The sequence below is a fragment of the Felis catus genome, chromosome B1 (assembly GCF_018350175.1).
Source record: "Felis catus isolate Fca126 chromosome B1, F.catus_Fca126_mat1.0, whole genome shotgun sequence".
In the NCBI taxonomy this organism is placed as follows: Eukaryota; Metazoa; Chordata; class Mammalia; order Carnivora; family Felidae; genus Felis; species Felis catus.
The window spans coordinates 163,637,778-163,660,202 of NC_058371.1; the positions used below are offsets into that span (position 1 = coordinate 163,637,778).

Sequence of the window (22,425 nt, forward strand, 5' to 3'; positions counted from 1 at the left end):
CCACTCACACTCTGTCTCTCTCTCTCTCTCAAAAACAAACATTATAAAAATTTTCTTTTTAATTTCAATAGCGAGGCCTACCAAACCCCTGCCTCTCTGACAATTTTCATCATTGAAAGATCGTTGCTTTTACCCCACCTTTATAGGCTTTGGAGAAAGGAAACCCACTTCTAAGTGTATCTTTAAAGGCACTAGGCAAGGATTCCTATGGCGTCTAGGTCCGTGGTGGTATCTATACTAGTCTTTGGTCTCTTGAGTTTGACGTCTTCCTCGGCCTCTTTCAGCACGTTAGCCAAAGTCCTGTACTGGGCCTGGCTTCCCACCCATGCTTGGACACCACCTTGATTTCCGTATGTCCCACATGCCTAAGTGACAGTCACCAATGGAAGTCTTTTATCACAATCCTTGGTGTTCTCATCAGCAAGTGTATCTTGAGATTTAACACTCTTCAAGGGCGAGGACCAGGTTTATAGAATTCTCTCAGTACAACCTCAGTCTACAGGACAGGGAGGGTGAGTATAGTCAGCGCACAGAGGGCCTCCCTGCATCTAATTAGGTGATTTCCGTTCTCTCTCTTGTTACCATAAAAAATCTTTTACAGACTTTGCACACAACACTGGCATACATGAATAATCTTGAAAACTTTAAAACTAAGGACAGCTAATAGTTTCGCGTTCCTCCCGCTGCTCTGTTGAAGCTCATATCAAATCAGAAATTAGATTATCTGGAGCCAGAAAGGCAATAGGCAGCTGCTTGTTTCTGGAAACAGCCACCTGGCTTTGTCCATGTTCAGGCTCCACAGCAGCCATGGATTCAAGCTGCCTACAATAAGAAAAGAGGAAAACGCTACAAAAAGCCACCACTTCCCACCTCCAAATTCTTCACCGGGACTTGCTTGGTGCTCACAAGACAGGCTGGGGACACGGTGGTGAGGCTGGTGTGTGCCATAACCAAGGAACACTGAGTTTAGGGAAGCACCTCTTACAGAGCAAGCCCGCTCTTTGGGGGAAGAGGCTACCTCATCCCTCGGGCTGCTCCCTACACACTCAACCCTGAGAAGTGGCCAGGAGGAGGCGTGAGAGCCTCGCTCACATTCTTGGCACACCCAGTAGGAACTTGCAGGCACCCACATGGCGGATCGCCTCTCCCAACAAGGTCGAGAGCCAGTCTCAGAGGACCCGGCCCGGGGAGTTCTTCCACTGAATGGGGAAGATCCTTCTTCTACCCATTACGCCTCAGCCACGGGCTTGCCATTTGGGACGGGAGGGTATGACATAGTGGAAGTGAAACCTGGGAACCTGCCTCTTCTGTTCTGAGGGACCAGAGGAGGCGATGAGAGAGGAGTAGGAGGGCAGAAGGGAGACGTGCCACCTCCATGTGGGGGGTGTCGAGACCAGGGTCCCTCAGGACAGGTGAGAGGAGACCGGGGAAATGCTGAGGGCATCAGTCAGGACTCTGGGCGGGGGTCACCTCAGACACCACCGCTTCCCCCACAGACCTGGGGCCACCACGGCCAAGAAGCAGACTCAGCCAGGCAGCACGGTCAGGAGATGGGGGGCTGGACGGTAGCTTTCCAGAGCTGCTCTTTGTACCATTGTGGTGTGGCTCAGACCCAGACAGTCGCACAGGGACCCAGAGGGGGGTGTGCTGGACCTAACTTGTGTGCCTCCCCACACTCCTCTGGCCACGTGCTCCTGGGCCCAGTCAAGTGACAGGGAATGACAACAAGATAGGCAGCCACTGGGCGGTCCAGGACCACCTCCTACAAAGCCTAGTTTGAGAATCCTTTCTCCCCAAAGCCTCAGAGATCAAGGACGGCCCTCATATACCCAGATACCAACTGGAAGCAATGAACAGAGAGAAGAAGTCACCCCAGAAGACTGCTTCAACCATTCCCGATGGAGAGTTCCATTGCTTTTCGACAGATTCAAATTTTCAACAAAGAGAAGACAATTGAGATCGGAAGAAATAGAAATATTTTTCATCACTAAGTCTAAGTGGTCCCTGCTATCCCAGAAAGAATATCCGTAAAAGGTGAAAGAAATTCTCTTTGGTCTGCAAGTCTGTGTGCTTGTGAGCTGTTTTGTGGCCCTGCTAGAATTTGCCGGAGCACTGGTGAGAGCCTTTTCGGTGGGCCAGGATTACAGGTCTGGGAGCACTGGAATCCACCCTCAATGGACCTTGTGAAGGGGAGATTAATTCTTTCCTTACCTTGAAATGTAGCTGTTCCGCTGGCTCCGTAATCCCAAGGCACGGCTACAGACCGCACAGGCCCACAGGAGCCAGACGGGTAATGGAAATGGGCCAAGTGAACTGTCTGAGAACTGCGTCCAGGGGACACAGCCCTGTAAGCCACAGCCCAGTCACTGTCGCCCCCTACGGAAAAGACAGTACAGTGCTCCCAGATAGTAGTTTTCATTACCGAGGCAGAAAGATAGCCTCATTTTAAGCCCGCAATAACCCAATGAGGAGGCACTATTATTATCCCTATTTTTCAGATGAGGGAAAAAAAAAAAAAAAAACACCACACAACTCCCTACTTAGAGTCCTGAGGCACAGGGAGGTTAAGTAACTCCAAGGTCAAACGAGTCAAAAGGGGCAGTGCTGGGATTCAGACGCAGGCAGTCTGGCTGCAGAACATGCCTGCTAATATGGCATAATTCTGCTGACTTTTTCATTAGTCGGAAATTAAGACCAAAAAATAATCTCCCAATTTAAATACTCAAGTGTTTTTAAAAAAAAAAAAAAAATACTCTGCAAGCCAAAGAAAACCAGAGTGTGGGCCAAGACAGGGCTTGTGAGTTGCCAGCTTGTGTTTGGTGTCCCAAGAGTAAGTTATGGGGTATCCTTGGAAAGCTGTGTTTTTCCTTTTTCTTCCCCGCCCCCCGCCGCCATATATTCACAGCAGAGTGAAAACTTACAGCTTTTCCTTCAGCGTAGTCAAGTTGTGCACCTACCCACTTGTAGCAGTAATGCTTCCGTTGCTCAAAATATTTCTGAATTCCTCTCTTGGAATTGCCTTCAGAAAGGTTTACAAGTCAGCTATCTTATTTTGTAGCCATAGCTTCTTTTTTGATGAAACTAGCATTTCCCTGCGTGGTTCCAATCATCTTCACCAGATGTGGCTCTGAATCACTTTCAGCTATTTCCAGAAATCACATCCATTCTGAATGCATGGCGACCGACTGCCCAGGGAATTGTTCGCAAGAATGTGTTCTCAAAATCATTAAAATAGGTTTACAGCCTTCAGGATAACAACATTTGAAAGGACACACCAATTCATCTCCTCACGTTCTTATTGGTTCCAAAACCAGCCACTGATATACGGCTTCATCTCCTTTATGTTACCCTAGGCTGGATTTTGCGAGTGATGCTGCGATATTATCTCTTGTAAATTCTGCCTCGTGAAATCAATCATTCCCTCCATGCCCCAGTGCCACAAATTATGAACAAGGGACAGAAACTTGAATGGTCTACAATGAAACAATTAAAGATAAGATTACTATCTGATCCAGCTACTCTATTTCCGGGTATATACCCCAAAGAACTGAAAGCGAGGTCTTAAACAGGCATTTGTACACTCATGTCCATAGCGGCATCATTCACAGTAGCTAAAAGGTGGAAGGAATCTAAATGTCCACTGACAGATAAACGGTCCCTAGAGTAGTCAGACTCATAGACACCGAAAGCACAATAGTGGTTGCCAAAGGCTAAGGGAAGGGGAGAATGGGAGTTGTTTAATGGACACAGAGTTCCAGTTTTGCATGACCAAAAAAGTTCCGGAGATAAGTTGCAAAGCAATGCGAGCCTACGTAACACTATTGACCTATACACTGAAAAAATGGTTAAGATGGAAAATGGTGTTATGTGTATTTCGCCACAATAAAAAATAAAACAGTAAAGGAAGCCACCATTCTCCTCTATAAAACACAACACAACACAATACAAGCCACTCCACACGAGCATATCTCTTGCATGTGTCGCATCTCAGCAGGCTCGAAAGATCCTCTTCACGGATGGGCCCCGATCCACAGGGCTGTTTGGGAACCACTGGGCCAGGAATCTCATGCTTCTAGGAGGGGGCCCAGGTTCTAAGCGAGAGACGGAAAAGGAGAAGTGAAGTGGCTCTGGCCTCAGCGCCCAAGGGAGTTTACTCAGGACAGGGCAGCTCCTAGGGGGCGGCGGCGGGGGGAGGGGGTGGGGGGTGGGGGCGGGCAGAGCGCAGATGTGTCCCCCAGCCCATGGAAGCCTGCCAGTCTCTGGTCACTCTTGACTTCAGAGGAGGAATCTGAGCTCTGGAACATGTAATCTTATTTATTCCCCTCAGCGCGGGGTAATATTCAACTATTTTAAAGATAAGAACTAATCAGTCAAATTGATGCTTGCTGAGTGTGGGGCAGGGATCTGGAGCTCTCTTCCTGCTTCACTACTTGTTCTGCCTTTGCTGGGGGGCTTCCATGGCACTTGGGGGGGGGGGGTTCCTGAATACCAGCCAGCACACAAGTGTTCCCATCTCTCCCCTCCCCACCTTTATTGAGGCACAACTGACAAATGGAAATTAAATGTATTTACAGCATACAATGTGATGTTTCGATATATGTACATGCGGCAAAATGACCATCATCAACTTAGTTAACATGTTCATCATGTCACACAATTAACTTGTGCGTGCGTGTGTGTGTGTGTGTATGTGTGTGCAGAGAACATTTAAGACTTATTCTCTAAGCAAATGTCCAAGTGTACCAAACAGCATCGTTACCTATAGTCGCCATGCTGTGTATCAGATCTCCAGAATGTATTCATTCCGCATAACTGCAACTTTGGGCCCTTTGCCCAACGTCACCTCCTCCTGCCCCCTCATCCCCTGGCAACCACCATTCGACTCTTTGTTTCTGTTTGACTGTTTTAGATTCCACATATAAGTGAGATCATGCAGTATTTGGTTTTATTTCGCTCAGCATAATGTCCTTCAAGTTTATCGATGTTGTCTCAAATAATAGGGTTTCCTAATTTTCCAAGGTTGAATAATATTCGTGTGTGTGTGTGTACCACATTTTCTTTATTCGTTCATCTGTTGGTAGACATTTAAGTTGATTCCATATCTTAGCTATTGTGAATAATGCTGCAGTGAACATGGGAGGGCAGATATGTCTTTGAGATCCTGATTTCCTTTCCTTTGGGTATATACCCAGGAGGAGGATTGAAAGATCATAATATATGGTTCTGTTTTTAATTTTTGGGGAACCTCCATACTGTTTTCCATAATGGAGGTACGAATTTATGTTCCCACCAACAGCATACAAAGGTTCCCCTTTCTGCACATCTCAGCCCTCATCGGTTGTCCTTTTGATAATTGCCATTCTTTTTTTTTTTTCAATATATGAAGTTTATTGTCAAATTGGTTTCCATACAACACCCAGTGCTCATCCCAAAAGGTGCCCTCCTCAATACCCATCACCCACCCTCCCCTCCCTCCCACCCCCCATCAACCCTCAGTTTGTTCTCAGTTTTTAACAGTCTCTTATGCTTTGGCTCTCTCCCACTCTAACCTCTTTTTTTTTCCCCTTCCCCTCCTCCATGGGCTTCTGTTAAGTTTCTCAGGATCCACATAAGAGTGAAACCATATGGTATCTGTCTTTCTCTGTATGGCTTATTTCACTTAGCATCACACTCTCCAATTCCATCCACGTTGCTACAAAGGGCCATATTTCATTCTTTATCATTGCCACATAGTACTCCATTGTGTATATAAACCACAATTTCTTTATCCATTCATCAGTTGATGGACATTAAGGCTCTTTCCATAATTTGGCTATTGTTAAGAGTGCTGCCATAAACATTTGGGTACAAATGCCCCTATGCATCAGTACTCCTGTATCCCTTGGGTAAATTCCTAGCAGTGCTATTGCTGGGTCATAGGGTAGGTCTATTTTTAATGTTTTGAGGAACCTCCACACTGTTTTCCAGAGTGGCTGCACCAATTTGCATTCCCACCAACAGTGCAAGAGGGTTCCCGTTTCTCCACATCCTCGCCAGCATCTATAGTCTCCTGATTTGTTCATTTTGGCCACTCTGACTGATGTGAGGTGATATCTGAGTGTGGTTTTGATTTGTACTTCCCTGATGAGGAGCGACATTGAGCATCTTTTCATGTGCTTGTTGGCCATCCGGATGTCTTCTTTACAGAAGTGTCTATTCATGTTTTCTGCCCATTTCTTCACTGGGTTATTTGTTTTTTGGGTGTGGAGTTTGGTGAGCTCTTTATAGATTTGGTACTAGCCCTTTGTCCGACATGTCATTTGCAAATATCTTTTCCCATTCTGTTGGTTTCCTTTTAGTTTTGTTGGTTGTTTCCTTTGCTGTGCAGAAGCTTTTTATCTTCATAAGGTCCCAGTAGTTCATTTTTGCTTTTAATTCCCTTGCCTTTGGGGATGTGTCAAGTAAAAAATTGCTACAGCTGAGGTCAGAGAGGTCTTTTCCTGCTTTCTCCTCTAGGGTTTTGATGGTTTCCTGTCTCACATTCAGGTCCTTTATCCATTTTGAGTTTATTTTTGTGAATGGTGTGAGAAAGTGGTCTAGTTTCAATCTTCTGCATGTTGCTGTCCAATTCTCCCAGCACCATTTGTTAAAGAGACTGTCTTTTTTCCATTGGATATTCTTTCCTGCTTTGTCAAAGATTAGTTGGTCATACTTTTGTGGGTCTAGTTCTGGGGTTTCTATTCTATTCCATTGGTCTATGTGTCTGTTTTTGTGCTAATACCATGCTGTCTTGATGATTACAGCTTTGTAGTAGAGGCTAAAGTCTGGGATTGTGATGCCTCCTGCTTTGGTCTTCTTCTTCAAAATTACTTTGGCTATTCAGGGCCTTTTGTGGTTCCATATGAATTTTAGGATTGCTTGTTCTAGTTTTGAGAAGAATGCTGGTGCAATTTTGATTGGGATTGCATTGAAAGTGTAGATAGCTTTGGGTAGTATTGACATTTTGACAATATTTATTCTTCCAATCCATGAGCATGGAATGTTTTTCCATTTCTTTATGTCTTCTTCAATTTCCTTCATAAGCTTTCTATAGTTTTCAGCATACAGATCCTTTACATTTTGGTTAGATTTATTCCTAGGTATTTTATGCTTCTTGGTGCAATTGTGAATGGGATCAGTTTCTTTATTTGTCTTTCTGTTGCTTCATTATTAGTGTGTATAAGAATGCAACTGATTTCTGTACATTGATTTTGTATCCTGCAACTTTGCTAAATTCATGTACCAGTTCTAGCAGACTTTTGGTGGAATCTACCAGGTTTTCCACGTATAATATCATGTCATCTGCAAAAAGTGAAAGCTTAACTTCATCTTTGCCAATTTTGATGCCTTTGATTTCCTTTTGTTGTCTGATTGCTGATGCTAGAACTTCCAACACTATGTTAAACAACAGCAGTGAGAGTGGACATCCCTGTTGTGTTCCTGATCTCAGGGAAAAAGCTCTCAGTTTTTCCCCATTGAGGATGATGTTAGCTGTGGGCTTTTCATAAATGGCTTTTATGATCTTTAAGTATGTTCCTTCTATCCTGACTTTCTCGAGGGTTTTTATTAAGAAAGGATGCTGAATTTTGTCAAAGGCCTTTTCTGCATCGATTGACAGGATATGGTTCTTATCTTTTCTTTTATTAATGTGATGTATCACGTTGATTGATTTGCGAATGTTGAACCAGCCCTGCATCCCAGGAATGAATCCCACTTGATCATGGTGAATAATTCTTTTTATATGCTGTTGAATTCGATTTGCTAGTATCTTATTGAGAATTTTTGCATCTATATTCATCAGGGATATTGGCCTGTAGTTCTCTTTTTTTACTGGGTCTCTGTCTGGCTTAGGAATCAAAGTAATACTGGCTTCATAAAATGAGTCTGGAAGTTTTCCTTCCCTTTCTATTTTTTGGAATAGCTTGAGAAGGATAGGTATTATCTCTACTTTAAACGTCTGGTAGAACTCCCCTGGGAAGCCATCTGGTCCTGGACTCTTATTTGTTGGGAGATTTTTGATAACTGATTCAATTTCTTCACTGGTTATGGGTCTGTTCAAGCTTTCTATTTCCTCCTGATTGAGTTTTGGAAGCGTGTGGGTGTTTAGGAATTTGTCCATTTCTTCCAGGTTGTCCAGTTTGTTGGCATATAATTTTTCATAGTATTCCCTGATAATTGCTTGTATCTCTGAGTGATTGGTTGTAATAATTCCATTTTCATTCATGATTTTATCTATTTGGGTCATCCCCCTTTTCTTTTTGAGAAGCCTGGCTAGAGGTTTATCAATTTTGTTTATTTTTTCAAAACACCAACTCTTGGTTTCATTGATCTGCTCTACCGTTTTTTAAGATTCTATATTGTTTATTTCTGCTCTGGTCTTTATTATTTCTCTTCTTCTGCTGGATTTAGGCTGTCTTTGCTGTTCTGCTTCTATTTCCTTTAGGTGTGCTGTTAGATTTTGTACTTGGGATTTTTCTTGTTTCTTGAGATAGGCCTGGATTGCAATGTATTTTCCTCTCAGGACTGCCTTCGCTGCATCCCAAAGCATTTGGATTGTTGTATTTTCATTTTCATTTGTTTCCATATATTTTTTAATTTCTTCTCTAACTGCCTGGTTGACCCATTCATTCTTTAGTAGGGTGTTCTTTAACCTCCATGCTTTTGGAGGTTTTCCAGACTTTTTCCTGTGGTTGATTTCAAGCTTCATAGTATTGTGGTCTGAAACTATGCATGGTATGATTTCAATTCTTGTATACTTATGAAGGGCTGTTTTGTGACCCAGTATATGATCTATCTTGGAGAATGTTCCATGTGCACTTGAGAAGAAAGTATATTCTGTTGCTTTGGGATGCAGAGTTCTAAATATATCTGTCAAGTCCATCTGATCCAATGTATCATTCAGGGCCCTTGTTTCTTTATTGACCGTGTGTCTAGATGATCTATCCATTTCTGTAAGTGGAGTGTTAAAGTCCCCTGCAATTACCACATTCTTATCAATAAGGTTGCTTATGTATGTGAGTAATTGTTTTATATATTTTGGGGCTCCTGTATTCGGCGCATAGACATTTATAATTGTTAGCTCTTCCTGATGGATAGACCCTGTGATTATTATATAATGCCCTTCTTCATCTCTTGTTACAGCCTTTAATTTAAAGTCTAGTTTGTCTGATATAAGTATGGCTACTCCAGCTTTCTTTTGACTTCCAGTGGCATGATAAATAGTTCTCTATCCCCTCACTCTCAATCTGAAGTTGTCCTCAGGTCTAAAATGAGTCTCTTGTAGACAGCAAATAGATGGGTCTTGTTTTTTTTATCCATTCTGATACCCTACGTCTTTTGGTTGGCGCATTTAGTCCATTTACATTCAGTGTTATTATAGAAAGATATGGGTTTAGAGTCATTGTGATGTCCGTAAGTTTCATGCTTATAGCGATGTCTCTGGTACTTTGTCTCACAGGATCCCCCTTAGGATCTCTTGTAGGGCTGGTTTAGTGGTAACGGATTCCTTCAGTTTTTGTTTGTTTGGGAAGACCTTTATCTCTCCTATTCTAAATGACAGACTTGCTGGATAAAGGATTCTCGGCTGCATATTTTTTCTGTTCATCACATTGAAGATTTCCTGCCATTCCTTTCTGGCCTGCCAAGTTTCAGTAAAGAGATCGGTCACGAGTCTTATAGGTCTCCCTTTATATGTTAGAGCACGTTTATCTCTAGCTGCTTTCCGAATTTGCTCTTTATCCTTGTATTTTGCCAGTTTCACTATGATATGTCGTGCAGATCGATTCAAGTTATGTCTGAAGGGAGTTCTCTGTGCCTCTTGGATTTCCTTCCCCAGATCCGGGAAGTTCTCAGCTATTATTTCTTCAAGTACACCTTCAGCATCTTTCCCTCTTTCTTCCTCCTCTGGAATGCCAATTATGCGTAGATTATTTCTCTTTAGTGCATCACTGAGTTCTCTCATTTTCCCTTCATACTCCTGGATTTTTTTCTCTCTCTTTTTCTCAGCTTCTTCTTTTTCTATAATTTTATCTTCTAGTTCACCTATTCTCTCCTCTGCCTCTTCAATCCAAGCCATAGTTGTCTCCATTTTATTTTGCAACTCGTTGATAGCATGTTTTAGCTCCTCCTGGCTGTTCCTTAGTCCCTTGGTCTCTGTAGCAAGAGATTTTCTGCTGTCCTTTATACTGTTTTCAAGCCCAGCGATTAATTTTATGACTATTATTCTAAATTCACTTTCTGTTATATTGTTTAAATCATTTTTGATCAGTTCGTTAGCTTTTGTTATTTCCTGGACGTTTTTCTGAGGGGAATTCTTCCGTTTCTTCATTTTGGATCGTCCCTGGAGTGGTGTGGGACTTCGGGGCACTTCCCCTGTGCTGTCTTGAATAACTTGCGTTGGTGGGTGGGGCCACAGTCAGACCTGATGTCTGACCCCAGCCCACCGCTGGGGCCACAGTCAGACTGGTGTGTGCCTTCTCTTCCCCTCTCCTAGGGGCAGGATTCACTGTGGGGTGGCGTGGCCCATCTGGGTTACTTGCACACTGCCAGGCTTGTGGTGCTGGGGATCTGGCGTATTAGTTGGGGTGGATTGGCAAGGATAATAGTCATTCTAACAGGTGTGAGGTAATATTGTGCTTTTGTTTTGTATTCTCTTGATGACTAGTAATATTGAGCATTTTATTTATTTATTTATTTAAGTTTATTTCTTTCTTTATTTATTTTGAGAGACAAAGAGAGCACAAGTGGGGGAAGGAAAGGGAAAGAGGGAGAAAGAGAGAATCCCAAGCATGCTCCTCACTGTCGGGGCAGAGCCCAATGCAGGACTTGAACCCACGAACCATGAGATCATGAACTGAGCTGAAGTCAAGAGCTAGACGCCTGGGGTGCCTGGGTGGCTCAGTGGGTTAAGCGTCAGTCTTCGGCTCAGGTCATGATCTCGCAGTTTTTGAGTTTGAGACCCGCATCGGGCTCTGCGCTGACAGCTCAGAGCCTGGATCCTGCTTCGCATTCTGTGTCTCCCTCTCCCTCCGCCCCTCCCCTGCTCATGCTCTGTCTCTGGCTTTTTCAATAATAAATAAACATAAAAAAAATTTTTTTAAAGAGCTGTATGCTTAATCAGCTGAGCCACCCAGGCACCCCAATGTTGAGCATTTTAAAATTTATCTTCCAAAGAAGACAAATGTATTTTTTTAATGCCTTCTTTTGAGAAATGTCTATTTAGGTACATTGACTATTTTTTAATAGAGTTACCTATTTTCTTGCTGTAGCATTCTTTGAGATCCTTATATATCTTGAATATTAACTCCTTATCAGATATATAGTTTGCAAATATATTCTCCTGCTCTATGGATTGTTGCTTTATTCTGTTGACTGTTTCCTTTACTGTGCAGAAGCTTTTTGGTTTGATACAGTCCCATTTGTCTCTTTCTGCTTTTGTTGCCTGTGCTTCTGGGGTCATACCCAAAAAAATCATTGCTCAGACCAATGTCAAGAAGCTTTTCTCCTGTTTTCTTCAAGTAGTTTTCAGGTATTATGTTTCAGGTATTATTTTTGAGTCTTTACTCCATTTGGAGTTGATTTTTGTATATGGTGTGAGATAGGGGTATGGCTTCATTCTTTTGCACATGGGTGTCCAGTTTTCCAACACATTTATTGAAGAGACTCTCCTTTCTCCATTGTGTATTCTTGGCACCTTTGTCAAAGATCAATTGACTGCAAATACATGGATTTATTTCCAGGCTCTATTCTGATCCATATGTCTGTTTTGATGCTAACATCATACTGTTTGGATTACTATAGCTTTGTAGTAAATTTTGATATCAGGAAGTGTGATGCCTCCAGCTTTGTTCTTTTTGTACAAGATTGACTTGGCTATTTGCGGTCTTTTGAAGTTCTACTGAATTTTAGAATTGTTTCTATTTCTAGCAAAACTTCCATTGGAATTTTGGAAGGAATTGCACCGAATCTGTAGATCACTTTGAGTAGGACAGTTTAATAATATTAACTTCCAGTCCATGAACACAGGATAGATACCTTTCTATTGTTTTGTGTCTTCTTTCATTTCTTTCATGATGTTTTATAGTTCTCAGTGTACAGATATTTAATCTCCTTCCTGAAATTTATTCCTAAGTATTTTATAGCTTTGCTATTATAAATAGGGTTGTTTTCTTAATTTATTTTTTGGATATTTTGATATTACTGTATAGAAATGCTACTGGTTTTTGCATGTTGGTTTTATAATTTGCAACTTTACTGAATTTTAATACATCTAACAGGTTTGGGGGCTATCTTTAGAATTTTTCTCTATATAAGATGATGTCATGCACAGTATTTTAATATCTTCATGACAAGTAGAATCATACTGGTGAACACCAACTCAATACTGGCTTGCCCTTTAAGTTCCTAATAAAGCTCTTTCTGAAATCTTCCAAACTCTGAGGAGGGAGGAGATTTGTCTGTATCTGGAGCAAGTTGGTTAGGAAAAACCAAGTGATCTCGATCAGGTTTATGGGTGTAGGGGGGAGTCAGGAGGAGGGAGTCAGCAGCTGGCCCCCTGGAAAATCAGGGAAGAGCCAGGTAAGCTGTGGTAAGGATGTGGGCAAAAAGAAGTTGGAGAGAGTGTGTGGAAAAACACCTCTCCCTTCCCTCTTTGCAAGGATGTGTGGGGAGCCCTGGCATAAATAATTAACCTTGTAAACCTTAAAAGTAAAGACAGTTAATAGTTAGTTTCAGCTTCCTGCCTCCACTCTTGTGGAGCTTGCAGCAAATCACAACGCAGATGTTCTAAAGCCAGCAAACCAAATAACCGGTTAGCTCAGGAAAAAGTGAGTTTTTGTACACATTCGGGCTCCATGGTGTTTTGGCATCTTGTGGGCACAGTCTCAGTGTAACCTCCTTTCCCTTCTTTCACCGGGAGGTGATGACATTGACAGACAAGAAAGCTGGAAGCCAAACAGGAAATAGAATAGACAGCAAAGGGCCTGGAGAACATCCCAGAAGAATTAAATGGCAGGCAGCACCTCCCATTGGAGCAGCTTTGACCACCATCAGGTTTAAACTTGAGAATCCTCCCCACGCTGGGTGGCGGTGCGTGTGCGTGTGTGTGTGTGCGCACGCGTGCACGCATATGTGTGCACCTCTGTTCAAGCACACACACAGGTGCGGCTGCTCATGTTTTGTTGATGCATAAACAGAGAGATGTAGACAATGTCACAGTTCCGGGACAGCAAAGAATTAGCGGAAGAACTGGGAATAAAGACTAATCTCTGACACAGTGAAGCAGGTTTTTACAGCTACATTTACTCTAGATTTTCCTCCCGTTCACTTCTATCTTCTGTCCTCCTCACTCCGCATTCACAGAATCTATAATTCAGAATACGTCTGCAGTATGGTTGAGTTTGGGAAAAATGACCTCAGGCAGTAGGAAATAGGAGAAAACTGATGGAGGGAGAATGGTGCGTGGAATTGCTGAATATAATGTTTGTTGAGTGAATGAGTGATTGGCTAGAACAGAAAGAGCTAGGAGGTCCTAGACTAGTTAGGAAGTGGATAATAACAGCAACCACACTGAGAACTTCCTGGGTATTTTCCATACAGCCATATCTCAATTTACTGTGCTTTGTTTTATTGTGCTTTGCAGATACTGTTTTTTTTTTGGGGGGGGGGTTGTTTGTTTTTTTGTTGTTTTTTTTTTTTAACAAATGAAAGGCTTGTGATAACCCTGCATTTAGGACTTTCAATAGTTAGAGAGGAGAAGTCAGGGCCTGGCTTCAAAGCTTCAAAGACAGGCTGACTTTTTGGGGCCGATGCAGCTGGGGACTTTACGTTGAAGTCAGTGCTCATTTACCATTTCAAAGCTCCTAGGGCCCTTAAGAACTATGCTGAGTTGGAGCACCTGGGTGGCTCAGTCAGTTAAGGGTCTGACTCTTGGTTTCAGCTCAGGTCACAATCTCACGGTTTGTGAGTTCAAGCCCTGAATCCGGTTCTGCGCTGGCCGTGCAGAGCCTGTTCAGGATTCTCTCTGCCCCTCCCCCATTCTCTCTCTCACTCTCTCAGAATACATAAACTTTAAAGAAAGAGAAGATTATGCTGCATCTACTCTGCTTGTGCTCTATAAATGGAACAACAAGGCCTGGGTGACAGCACATCTGTTGACAACATGGTTTACTGAATATTTTAAGCCCACTGTTGAGATCTGCTGCTCAGAAAAAAGATTCCTTTCAAAATATTACTGCCCGTCGACAATGCACCTGGTCCCCCAGGAGCTCTGAAGGAGATGTATAGTGAGGTTAATGTGTTTTCATGCTTGCTAACACATCAGTTCTTTAGCTCATGGATTAAGGAGTAATTTTGACTCTCAAATCTTATTAAGAAATATTTAAGAAATTTTATAAGGCTAGAGCCGACATAAACAATGATTTTTCTGATAGATTTGGGCAAATTGAAAACCTTTTGGAAAGGATCCACCGTTCTAGATGCCATTAGGAACATTCATGATTCACGGGAAGAGATCCAAATATTGGCAGGAACAAGAGTTTGGAAGAAGTTGATTCCGAGCCTCGTGGATGACTGGGAGGGAGGGGTTCAGGACTTCAGTGGAGGAAGTCACTGCAGACGTGGTGGAAATAACAAGAGAACCAGAACGACAAGTGGGGCCTGACGATGTGACAGAATTTCTACAATCTCGGGGCAAAACGTGAACAGATGAGGGGCTGCTTCTCATGGACGAGCAAAGGAAGTGGTTTCCTGAGATGGAGTCTACTCCTGGGGAAGACGCTGTGAAGATTGTGGAAATGACAGCAAAGGAGTTAGAATATAGAACATGACATAAACTTAGCTGCTAAAGCAGCAGCAGGGTTTGAGAGGATTGACTCCAATGCTGAGAGAAGTTCTGCTGTGGGTAGAATGCCATCCAACAGCATCACGAGCTACAGAGAAACCATTAGTGAAAGGAAGAGTCGATCGATGCAGCAAACGTCATTCAAAGAAATGTCTTATTCAAAGAAATTGCCACAGCCACCACAACCTTCAGCCACCACCACCCTGATCAGGCAGCAGCCTTCAACATCTAGGCAAGACCCCAAGATCAGCGAAAAGATTATGATTTGCTGAAAGCTAAGATAGGGCTAGCATTTTCTAGCAAGGTTTTTAAATTCAGGTATGTACGTTGATTTTAGACGTAATGCTATTGCACACTTAGTAGACTACAGTATAGTGTAAACACAACTGTTGTGGGCACTGGAAAACCAGTAAGTTCATTTGACTTGCTTTATTGTGATATTTGCTCTATTGCGGCAGTCTGGAACCATACCTTCAAGGTCTCTGAGGTGCGCCTATACGTTCTCTCATTTAACTCTCACAGCAGCTCTTTCGGGGTAAATACTATTGTCATCCCCACTACATGGATGAAGAAACCAAGGCTTAGAGGCACAGGTGTGCAGGCAAATGCTGGAGGGAGGAGGATGCTAATTTGTAGCATTTGCCAGCGTTCACAGCGTAAAACATCCCCAAGGCGAATTTCAACCTGCCAACAGGAAGTCACTGGACATAGACTTGGGAAAAGATGCACAAACTCTGTTCCCCTGTGCCACCTTGGGCCAGCTCTGGCACGGGTCTGCTTAGGGGTTAAGCAACTTCCCTAGAAGCGCTTCCCTGCACATCAGTGGCAGAGTCAGGGCTCAAACCCTGGTCTCGCTCTAGACCACCCTTCTAACCAACGCGCTATAGCACCCCTCCTCAATCACCAGGTTGTGAAAAGGGTCTGCATTGGGGAGGTGACAGAGGCAAAAGAGAGGAAAGAATGGAAGAGAGGTTTTGCAAAAAGCGCTCTAAAAGACCAACATTTTTCACTGTTTTAGCCCAGTAGTCTGAAAAAGCAGAGTTCAAAGATCGATGCCCAATATCAGGTGCCAAAAGAGAACTGTGCTTCGACCTTAGCAGAAAATTACGTAAACTCTCCCTGGACGAGAGACTTCTTAGGGAGAATTAAGAGACGGTACAGAGAGAGTTCATTTGGGAAGAATTAAAGGAACTTTCCTATACAATCCCTCCAATTCTGGCCGAGGGGTGCAGCACAGAGGGGGAGCTCCATAACATCTCTTGATGTCATCTTATGACATTAAAGAACCAGCTTTCAATGGGTATTCCAAAGCCAAAGACAGAAGGTGGTGGTGTTGGGGGTAATTTCCAAATTCTGCCTGTAATCTTCTGTGTCGCCTTCTGGACCCAAGCTTGACTGTTGTGGTAAAGACCATGGCTTAATCAGGGCCAATGGCACATTGGTGCTGTATTCGATAAGTATGGAGTACAGTGTGGGAAAGTGGAAAGAGCTCTGGACTGGATTCTAGTCCCAGTCCTGCCATTATGGCCTGGACGATCTTGGGTATGCCCCCCAGAGCCTGTTTTTGCCGCTTACAACACAAAAGGTTTGGACTAGACTAATTTTTTTTTTAATCCATTTCAGCTCTAAAAGCCTACAATACCATGACACTTAAATATATTCATTTGCTAAGTCCTATGCTTCACAAAGGAACTCTGATGAAGCAAATCTAACTCGAATATACAGTAACAATAACGCAAACACTTATATGGTACCTATTTGCACCAGGCATTGTTTTAAGTGCTTTATTCATGTTAAATCATTTAATCCTTACAGCAATCATTTGGAATAGGTGATATTATATGAGATGATAGATGTTAACCAAAGTTACTGTGACAATCATTTCGCAATATGTATGTCAAGCCATTATGCTGTATACCTTAAACAGTCTGTGTATCAGTTATAACTATAAACCTGGGATGGGGGAAAATGGGTAATATTATTTTCATTTTGCAGATGAGGCAACAGAGGCACAAAGTGGTTATATAATGGGGTAGGTGCCGTTCTCATCCCTATTATGTGGATGAAGAAAGTAAGGCTTACAGGCGGTGATGTGCTGGTGGCAGAGGATGGGAAGGGTCCACATGACTGGGCCCAGGAGCACGTGCCCAGAGGAGTGTGGGGAGGCACACAAGTTAGGTCCAGCACACCCCCCTCTGGGTCCCTGTGCGACTGTCTGGGTCTGAGCCACACCACAATGGTACAAAGAGCAGCTCTGGAAAGCTACCGTCCAGCCCCCCATCTCCTGACCGTGCTGCCTGGCTGAGTCTGCTTCTTGGCCGTGGTGGCCCCAGGTCTGTGGGGGAAGCGGTGGTGTCTGAGGTGACCCCCGCCCAGAGTCCTGACTGATGCCCTCAGCATTTTCCCGGTCTCCTCTCACCCGTCCCGAGGGACCCTGGTCTCGACATCCCCCACATGGAGGTGGCACGTCTCCCTTCTGCCCTCCTACTCCTCTCTCATCGCCTCCTCTGGTCCCTCAGAACAGAAGAGGCAGGTTCCCAGGTTTCACTTCCACTATGTCATACCCTCCTGTCCCAAACGGCAAGCCCGTGGCTGAGGCGTAATGGGCAGAAGAAGGATCTTCCCCATTCAGTGGAAGAACTCCCCGGGCCGGGTCCTCTGAGACTGGCTCTCGACCTTGTTGGGAGAGGCGATCCGCCATGTGGGTGCCTGCAAGTTCCTACTGGGTGTGCCAAGAATGCGAGCGAGGCTCTCACGCCTCCTCCTGGCCACTTCTCAGGGTTGAGTGTGTAGGGAGCAGCCCGAGGGATGAGGTAGCCTCTTCCCCCAAAGAGCGGGCTTGCTCTGTAAGAGGTGCTTCCCTAAACTCAGTGTTCCTTGGTTATGGCACACACCAGCCTCACCACCGTGTCCCCAGCCTTTCTCGCGAGCACATGGGAGTCCAGTGAAGAACGTGCAAATGGGAACAAATATTGTTTGCTCCAAAGGGCTCTATATTCTTACATTAGTCACATTCAGCCTTTAGCAACTCATTAAGAATCTTAGTTAAATCCTTGTTACCAACTTCGACCCATCCAGCAGCATCTGTTCTGGCCAAACATGTGCTCATGGCCCATTTCTCCTTGGAGGTGCCTGTCTTCCCTTAGATTTCAAGTTCATGGGTTGACCTACAACCTCAGCTCTCTGACAGGTTCAGGAAAAGTTGTGAATTTGCAGATTTTTTGGCAGACTGTCACTGAATCGATTAAGGCCTAAAACCCCGAAGAGAAAGATCATGATAAACCAACTGAATGAAATGATTCAGCAGTAAATACACAAATTAGAGAACAAACCAGTGAGCAAGAAGAGAAGTCGCCTGGGTATCAAAAACACAACAAGGGGGGCGCCTGGGTGGCGCAGTCGGTTAAGCGTCCGACTTCAGCCAGGTCACGATCTCGCGGTCCGTGAGTTCGAGCCCTGCGTCGGGCTCTGGGCTGATGGCTCGGAGCCTGGAGCCTGTTTCCGATTCTGTGTCTCCCTCGCTCTCTGCCCCTCCCCCGTTCATGCTCTGTCTCTCTCTGTCCCAAAAATAAATAAAGGTTGAAAAAAAAATTAAAAAAAAAACAAAAACACAACAAGGAGTGAACTGAGCTGAAAGTGAGTGGTACAGATGACTTGGTTTTCATTGGAATCCTTTCTGAATTATGCAATCCACACCCATGTTCATATATTCCTCTGATAAAAGGGTTTTAAAGTTATGGAAGGACACAAAATCTTATTAATCACAAAGTCAGAAAAATAATCAAAGCATTCCAGTCATATGTTGTTGGTGGGTGCCTCAGTGTGGGAATATAACAGCAGAACAACAGAACCCAAATCTGTCTCACTGAGAGAATCTGAACCAGCTTCTCTCCAAGAAACAGAAACTAGAAATCCAGGAAGTGCTGGCCATCATAAACTTGGCATCTCTATGCCTCCCCTTTACCTATTCAATGACTCCTATTAAAAACAAAATGGAGTTTCTGTGGCACAAAGTCAGCATCTAAGAGTATCCTTAAAATTTGTATTCATATAATTAAGTTGCAGGCTTCACACGCTGGGATTACTGTCCGGACAAGCAGAAACACTGCAGTGGTTACAACAGTTCATGTTGGCTTCATTCAAGTTTCATTCCAGCAAAGAAACGCTTTGCCATCTGCTGACACCCGACAGTTACCTGGGTTGGAATCCGAGTTCCCAGACAGCCTGGCACCCCTAAACTATCCAAGCCGTGTTAGGGTGCTACTTGTCTCAAATCACTTTCTTTAGGCAAGCATTTCCAGAAACACGTTTACAGGAAGGCATGAGTCATAATGATATGATATGTAATATTTTAGCCGTTAGTGAATTCCTTGGACACTTTCCATTTGGTTGCTTAGAACTTAGTTTGAAGAAGTTAACTAGCTTTCACTTACTATAAGATGAATCAGATCAAGCAGACCTTTGAAACTTTGGAAATGTCGAACAATCTTAACAGCTTAAAGGAAGGGGGAAGGCATCAAAATTTGGATTGCTGGTTCCCGCAGTGGCCCAGCTGCTCTTCAGAAAAACAAAAAACAAATTCCTATAATCTCATGTATCTTCACATAAACAGATAAATAAAAACCAAGAAGCTCTAACAAAAAATATACTGAATGGAATCTGAGAAAAGTCTGATGTTACCAAATGATAGGCAGTCTATAATCTCCCTTCTTCCTGGGGAATTAGGGTGTTTGAAACAGACAGGGTCTTGAGCAGAACAGAGCTTTGCAAAGAGAGGATTCCTACTGCTTCCAAAAATGGATAGTGTTACTCATAGTCACGGCCAAGTTTTCCTGAGGTCAGAAGCTTCTAGTTGGTCAGCAGCCTCCCCTAATTCCAAGCCTCCCACTTTACTAGGCAGAAGGAGGAGGTTTTTTATTGCAAAGCTGCCAATGCAAGGGCTTTTCACACAGATGAGTTTCTAACCACAGCCAGCGGAGGAAAAAAAATATATTTTCTTTGGGTGGGAAGAACATTCTTCCAGTGAATAAAAAGTTGTATTCCTTCTGTATCGTTACTGAGCATATATGCAAGAGCAGTTTGTGAAGCTGCTAATTAGCCTGGAGGAGCTGTGTGGTTAGAAGCGAAGAGTATGGGCTCTGAGGCCAGATTGCTTGGTTCAAGTCTTGTCTCTTCCCTTCTCTGTGACCTTGGAGAAACTGTTACACCTGTCTGTGCCTCTGATATTTTCATCTGTGTAATGAGAATAATAAGGCTGTAGTGAGGACTGAGTTATTGCCTACAAAAGGCTTAGGACAGAGCCTGGGTCACAGAAAGCACTCAGCAGATGTTACCTACGATTACTTTGGTGGCAAACTTTTCACGTCTCAATTGCTTGCGATGCACAAAGCATCCTCTACCGGCCAGCGGAGGAGAAACATGAGAATTCCCATTGGGTATTTGTTAACTGAGCCTTCTCCTAAAGCCCTGCCCCATAAAGCATTTTCCTCAATCATCTTCTGGTCCTTGAGGTCACTGGCAGCTTGGTGGTTCCATTATGCCAACTGAGGAATTTATATGGATACTTTACAGATCACATCTATAGCTTATATTGGGCCCACTGGCCCGATTCTTGGGTTACGTTAGGGTTTGTGCACTCATAGGACAAATTATTGTTGTCTTTCAGAACAAGAACCAGGATGCTATTTGTATGTCAATTCGAAGATTTTAGAACTTCAGCAAAATAGATGGTTGCCTATGTTATAATGTTAATATAAGTTCTTTTATTGAAGTAGAATACATATACAAAAAAGGGTACAAATATTAAGTGTACTGCTCCATAAGTTATCACAGGGTGTAGAAACCTGTATAATCATCATCCTAAGACAAGTCACTGCCAGAACCTTAGAACTTCACCACCCCACCCATTCTCTCTCCAAATGATCATTCCTTCCCTCTTACTCAGAAGTAACCACTGTCCTGGCTTCTAACATTATACATTAGCTTTTCTGTTTTTGAAACGTATATAAATAGAATAACAGAATGAATTGCCACTCATTTCTTTCATTTTATATTAGAATTATAAAATCACGTAAGCTGTTCCACATAGTTTGCTCTGAACATTGATTTCTATGTCATTTGGTGCCCTTATGCAAGCATTTCTGATGAGTGTATACCTAGTGGGGAAATGATCCATCACTTGGTATGTGTATGTTCAGCTTTAGTAGATCACGCCAAACAATTTTCCACAGTATTTGTACCAAAGTGCACTCGTGTTAGCCATGTGTGAGTTTCGGTTGTTCCATATCCTCACCAAAACTGGCTATTGTCAGTCGTGTGATTTTTCACGTTGGCCATTTTCGGGTGAGAGTGGAAGTGTCACACTGGGATTCCAATTGGCACTTCCCAGATGACTCACGGTGTGAATCATCAGATGCTCCATTAATGAATCTCGGATGCTTTGTTGTATGCAATCTTTTATCCATTAAGATTATTAGATGTATTATATAATTTTTTCTTATTTTATAAATATGGTAGATTGCATGGATTGATTTTCAAACGTGAAAATAACCTTTCACTCCTGAAATAAACCCAGTTTGATGGTCTTCATATTTTTGCTCAATTCAATTTGACAATTTAGGATTTTTGCACCCATGTCACAAAAGAAACTAACCTACAATACTTTTTCTCGTAAAGTTCCTAGGTTATGCTGATATTATAAAACAAGATTCAAAGTGTTAGTGTTATCTCTTCCTTAAATCCAGGCTTGAAGTTTTGCTTTATTTTGCTTTACAGGAAGGCCGTTGTTGTTCCCTTCTTAAGCAGAACCTTAGGAAAGTGCACGTAAGTATACTGCAGTACATTTTCACAAAGTGAGTAATGGCCATGTGGCCAGCACCCAGATTGAGAAACATAATCAGCACATAATCAGCACATAATTAGCATTCCAGATGCCCGTTTCTTGTCTACTTCCAGCCGTTTATCCCCTTCCCAAGGGTAACTGCTATCCTGAATTCTGAGACCATTACAGTAAAACCTTGGATCATGAGTAACTCGTTCTGAGTGTTCTGCAAGACGAGCAAAGATTTCTCATAAATTTTAACTTGATAAATGAGCAATGTCTTGCAATATGAATAGTACATGATGCCGAATGTCACATGACCACAACCGAGCCAATGATTCTTCTCCGTCTCTCGCTCTCCCTCTCTCTTTCTGCGGGATTGTGCGTGATTGTCTCCCATGTTCAGATGCTTGGCCTCAGGCTGCAGTGTTTGGCAGAAATCAGTGACATTTCAGAATGTTGGAAGGTGACCACAACTGGCACTAGGGTATTTTTTGTCACTTCAAAGCACCTATGGAAAGTCCTTTGCTTTTCCATACAAAAGTAAGCTTAGGAATGCTTTGCTTCCTTCCAGGTCATGCTGCCTGCCTTTCCTCTGCTGCCTTATTGCCAGTGACATTAAATACAATATGACAAGAGTTTATTAATACTTTACTGTAGTCAACATCCCTGTGCGAGCATATACAATGGCCCCCATGTACAAAAAGTTTCCATTGAGCCAATAGACAGCAGTGATTCTGTTAGTGAT

General features: G+C 43.1%; 1 long non-coding RNA gene across 1 annotated transcript in view; it reads left to right on the forward strand.

Moving 5' to 3' along the window:
- Positions 1-22,195, forward strand: part of LOC102901004 — a 30,925-nt gene extending 8,730 nt beyond the window's left edge. Inside the window, exon 4 of the long non-coding RNA XR_006597106.1 lies at positions 21,632-22,195. This is a non-coding gene — a long non-coding RNA (uncharacterized LOC102901004). The remainder of the gene's footprint in view (positions 1-21,631) is intronic.
- The last annotated feature ends 230 nt before the right edge of the window (positions 22,196-22,425 follow it).